Source organism: Mercurialis annua, linkage group LG6, assembly GCF_937616625.2.
Source record: "Mercurialis annua linkage group LG6, ddMerAnnu1.2, whole genome shotgun sequence".
Classification (NCBI taxonomy): domain Eukaryota; kingdom Viridiplantae; phylum Streptophyta; class Magnoliopsida; order Malpighiales; family Euphorbiaceae; genus Mercurialis; species Mercurialis annua.
The window spans coordinates 42,715,017-42,721,016 of record NC_065575.1 but is presented as its reverse complement, the minus strand read 5'-3'; the positions used below and the strand labels follow the sequence as shown (position 1 = coordinate 42,721,016).

The 6,000-nt window shown below is 30.1% G+C and overlaps 1 pseudogene; it reads right to left on the bottom strand.

Moving 5' to 3' along the window:
* Window positions 1–3,461: 3,461 nt before the first annotated feature.
* On the bottom strand, window positions 3,462–5,631 carry LOC126687077 (protein HOTHEAD-like; annotated as a pseudogene).
* Window positions 5,632–6,000: the final 369 nt, after the last annotated feature.

Here is a 6,000-nt window from a genome sequence, read left to right as displayed (position 1 = left end):
AGAGTTTGGTGGGAAAGTTTGTGTTAATAGAATGACAAAATAATCATGTCATCATGTGTTTATTTTCTTTGCATTGAAATTTGAGTGTTCTAACTTAAACAAAATTACAACATGTAATATTTTCTTACTTTTCAAAACAAAATATTTTTCTAGAAGATTAGGAAATGGGATTTTTGGTTTGGTGGTAAACAGTTTGCATTTGCAAAACTAGAAACCAGATTTCTATACTAATCTTATTTATGGGTCAAATAAATTGGGAAACACTAAAATTTTAATTTACTACTACCATAATTTGCAATGCTTATTACTTCATATCCCTAACTAAATGCTTGATTTCTTGCATCTTAGATTCACCAGTGTTGATACTTATTTCATAGCTTCTTCTCATATGTATACATGCAGGAAGACTCTGAGATGTCTTGCGTCGACGATGAAGCTTATCCCCCATCGTCTCACTGGCCGACCTTGACCCCTGTTATTTGGAGGTGCTACGGAAACCGGAACAGGAGTTTTGACTGCTCCTTTTAGACTACTTAAATCCGGTCGCCTTGGTGTTATTTTGACATTTGCTGTCTACAAAAGAGATCTTCTTTCAAATGCGACACCAAATGAATACGATTTTCATCATCAACTGTATAATAATCATTTTATTACCTTAATTTTTTATTTTAATTGTTAATTTAAATTCTATTAAAAATTAATTAAATTGCATCACCATCTTATATTATAGATAGATAAATTACATACTTTTAAAATATTTATTAAAACAAATTTGGGTTTTTTTCTATGGGAAAAAAATTACAGGCACCTTGCTTCTTGTTTGTATAAAAATAAAAGTGGAGAGACCTAATTTCTATAAAAATAAAAATACAGAGACTTAATTGTTATGTATCAAATACAAAAATGAATATTTATTTTCATTAAAACGTGTACTACACACGTTAACAAAAGGACTTACATTGAAAAATGAAAGTGCAAGAACTCAATCTCCATATTTACAAAGACACCTGAAAATAAGTTATACAAAAAGATGAGTTTAAGTGTGTAAATGGTAAATGTGTCCGAGACCAAATTATTATCATCCAGCTGCAAATATGCATTCGAATTTTTTTTTTTTGACCTACTCAATAAAATATAGGATAACTTGGTTTGATGCCTTACTTTTATAAATTTAAGGGATTTTTAGACAAATACCAATCAAATACCTACTTATTCTTAAAAATATCTTTTGACCAAAATTAGTTAAAATTTACGGATTGACCAATTTTTTTTACAAAAATATGTTTTTTATTTGCAAAAATACGATTTCAGTTTACTAACGGTAGACTAACGGTTTACTAAACATCTATTTACTGTAAGTTCATTAACAATTTACTAATGGTATACTATCGGTTTACTTAAAAATCAAATTATTATTTTTTATTTTTAAATTATAAAATGTTAAAATGAATTATTACTTAATTCACTAAAATTATTGGTGTACCATTAGTAAACCATTAGTTAGCCAACAATAAAAGAATATTATGAAAGAAGATAACTTCAAAGGTAGCTGGAAAAAGAAGATTCAATTCTCACTTGGGCAACCAACCAGGTCAAACGCATAAAAAAAAAAGACAAACTCGATGGAAATACGTATAATAAGGTAACTGAATATAATTACAACATCAAATAAAAGTCATTCCTTCTAATAACATACAACAAGATTTCAATGCATGTTTTGACAAGCTAAACAACACAATAACAAATTAGCAGAATAGTCAATCAAAACATTAGCTGCATTTAGGATTGAAAGAATAAAATACATCAAACATGGAATATAATAAATAGATTAAAACATCACTTTAAGCATAATACTCAAAACTTCAGAGCATGTCATAATACTAATAATAGACCATTGTGTAATTAAGAAGCTAATGAAAGTTTGGAAAATCTATGATGTGTAATTTTGAATCTAAATGATCATATGCCCATTAAAAAAATTAAGCACTTGTCAGGCCGCAATGAAAATAAGAATAATATTGTTTCTTGCCTTTTCAATTATTCGTCTGATTATAAACATCAAGTATTCAACATTGTAGCAGAAATAATAAAACACATCAAACAAATGGTCATTAAATCACACAATCCAAATGCTATTATACATAAAAAAAACCAAAACAGCTTCAATTGATAAAATAACAGCTCAAATACCAAAACGATTTGCAGAAAATTGAAAAAGTTACAATAAATCGGTGACTTCTACAAAATCTATCATAAATCAGTGACTTTAATTATAATGAAATTCTTTCAAATCAATAATACCTGATGTTTATAAGCAACGGATCAACGATGACGTGATGGAGAAAGCGGAGCAACGGCGGCATCGTAGTAACCAAATCAGACTCAACGGCAACTGCGGCGGATGACTCGGGGGATTGGAGGCCTGATTTGGTAACGATTGAACGGAGGAGAAGAAGTTTCTAGGATTTGCTATTTTTAAAAATAAGTTTAGACGAAAAGAAGAACACTAATTGATTAGAAAGTTAAACCATATTAATGATATATTGTAACAGTAAAAAAAGAAAATAAAAAGAAGAAATGTGCAAGAAAGAAGATGAAGATCGTAAAAAAAAGGATATAGGCCGGATAGTAAAATTGAGATTAAGTAGGCTTTTAGTGGTGCTGGGCCTAATTTCCTCTAAATTTAATGAGGAAATTACACCATTTAACAAAAAAAATGAAAATAATTACAAAACTACATGTTGACTTTTTTCATTTACAAAAATATTAATAATATTTACAAAAGTATAAAAAAAATAAAAAAAAATATCAAACATACGGTGTATACTGTAGGTATAATGTCAGTATACTTATAAACTAACATTATATCAATATTATACCAAAATTATACATACTGAGATTTCATTAATATTAAATGAAAATTTACCAAAATCACATCAAATTGTATATTAAAAATTAAATTATAATATACCAAAATTATACCAACAGTATACCAAAAGTGTACACATCAAAATATACTGAAATTTTATTATTACATCAACATTACATCACATCGCATACTAAATATTAACCTAACAATATACTAAAATTATAACAACAATATACAAATTCTCTATTTCATTACCAACTATAGTGAAAAATACATATAAAAAAATATACATGTTATCAACTAGAAAATATATATAAAAATTTATAATCGATGTACCAAAAATATACTGAAATTATACCAATAATAAACCAAATATTATTTTTAAAATATCTGATTTATAGTTCTAGTATTCCAAAATTATATCATAATTATACCGACATTATACAAATCGTACTTTTGTAATTAATTTTCATTTTTTGGTACTTTTGTAATTAATTTTAAATCAGTCGTATTTTTGTAAATAAAAAAAATTTACAGGTACTTTTGTAAATATTTTTAAAATTTTAGGTAATTTTGTCATCGTCCCAAATTTAATACTATAAAAACTTGAAAATACATGGGCCTTCTAATGGATTAAGCCTATTATTTTCAATATCATTTTACTAATTTTCATGTTAAGTGATACATTCTATTGATTTTCATGAATTATTTCTCCATTTCTCTTAGGATTTTGATGCCCTGATACCTTCCTAGCATTAACACAGTAGCCATTGGGTTTGCGCCTGGTGATTCTAAAAAAGTTGATCCATCTACCACACTCAAATTCTTTACTCCATACACTTTGTAATCCTTGTCAACAACTGATCCAACGGTACAACCTCCATAATAATGATAAAACGTCGTCACATTGTTCTTGCAGATATGTTTCGGGTTATGGTACTCATGAAACCTGTGAAATTAGCCTGATGTACATTTCGGAGGAACATAACAACAGATTTAGATCTCGATACCCTTTGCAGCAACTGAACCATCTTTACGCAATCATTCAAGTCCTTTTCCTTTGATAAATAATTAAATTTTACTATAGGATTTTGTCTAGGATTTGTATTGTTCAATTTTAGCATCCCTGCAGATTGTGGAAATGCGAGCTTGATGGCCATACTAGTCATTGTTGCGTTCAAGCTTCTTGGTATAATGATGCCTTCAACAATGAATTTGAAGTCTTCCGCAATGGCGACTGCTTGAGGTGACTCTGTTAGCAGATAATTTGCTTTGTTGTCTGCTCGAAAGGCGATAGCCGGGTTATCTTGCATTTTTCGGCCGACTCCTTTCAGGTGTAACACGAGTGGGATATTGAAATTTTGAAGATGCTTTGTTGGTCCGATGCCACTTAACATTAGTAATTGGGGACTTCCTAATGCCCCTGCTGACAATATGACATCTCCCCGCGAACTTGAATCATGTGGTTGATTTATATAAGCTTCATAGATCTGATTTGTGATGCCGCCACTCTTGATGAACCGAATGCCACGAGCTGTTCTCTCATTTCCTATACAAAAACACGCTATCAGACTGATTACTATGGTGCACGAAACATTAAAATGAAATTTGTTGAAACTAGATTAGTTTATAAAAGGTTACAAAAGCAAAAATTCTCATAACTTTAGGGTCACAAAGCATTGAAATATGGAACTTGAGAAATTAATTTTTTATGAAACATAGTCTAAGAATATTATGAACTAAATATATAATCTATGTTGCACAAAAACAAAGACATTAATATAAAAATTTGAAATAGAAAAAAGTAACACTATATTTTTTCATAAGAATATTGTTATAAATATAAAATTTATAAATTTCAGAAGCTTTTATGGAAACATAAATAAAATGCGGAATTACATTGCTTGACAAATTTATATGCATCGTATTACCATGAAAAATAATGTTCTTTACGGTTGCATTCAAAAGAACTGTGATATGTTGCGGATTTCCTGCTCTCAGAAGATCTGATGAAGGGTGTCTTCTTCCATATTCATCATAGATAGTCCCACCAATCTTTGTTCCCTCAATATGTCCTAAACTAAACCCGTTAAACGGAACAAATCTGGCTTCCAGTAGACCAAATTTAAGGGCAAATTACCAAGGAGTAAGCTCATGAGGTTTGAAAGCAATTTTTGATTCGACCCACTCGTAAGCTTGTTCCACCAGTCGTTCATCCCACCCAACTCTTTGAACATAATCATCACTAGCTCTGCTATAGAAGCCGCCATTTATCACCGAAGATCCTCCGAGCACTCGCCCTCTGAGATTCGGAACGCCATCCTGAGAGATGAAGCTTTGTGCCATATCAGTTTGACGAAGAGCAAAAGAAGAGTACATTTTGTTTAATATTAGTGGATTTTCGTAAGGAGAGCCACCTCGTTCGACCAAAAGAACGGAGAATCTCTCCGAAAGAGTTGCCGCCAGGGGACAACCTGCGGTGCCTCCTCCAACTACGATGTAATCAAAAGACTTTTCTGAGACCTCATTAACATCTGAAGTCATCTTAATCATATCTGAGACGAAAACAGAAGCCAATATTACAATAAATAAGTGAAGTATATGGAATATGGATGTGAAAAATACATAACCAACTTATTAAATATCGTACCTTGAAGTAGTGGAGAAGATTTTGACAAGTTTATTAGTACAAACAGAGAAGTTGTAAGAAATGTACATTCCATCTCTTGCATTTTATGTTTTTCTTCCACTAGAATTGGTTAGGTAAGCTAAGCATTTATATAATATAATTATCAAAATAAAATAATAGATTTTGCTCTTGTATTGTACAAAATACCAATCAGATAAATTCTAAAAACTCTGAAGACTTCTAAATTGAGAGTGTTTGGTACAATACAAGAGCAAAATCTAGAAGATTGGGAAATGAGAGTTGGTTTATCCCAAGTTGAGTGTCCTAACTTAAAGAAAATTACAAGTAATATTTTCTTAATTTCCAAAACAAAAAAGAATCTAGAAGATTATGGGATTTATTGTTTGGTGGTAAACAATTTGCATTTGTAAAACTAGAAACCAGATTTCAATGCTAATCTAATTTACAGAAGCTAAAGTTACAAATAATTTTTTTTTTAGCT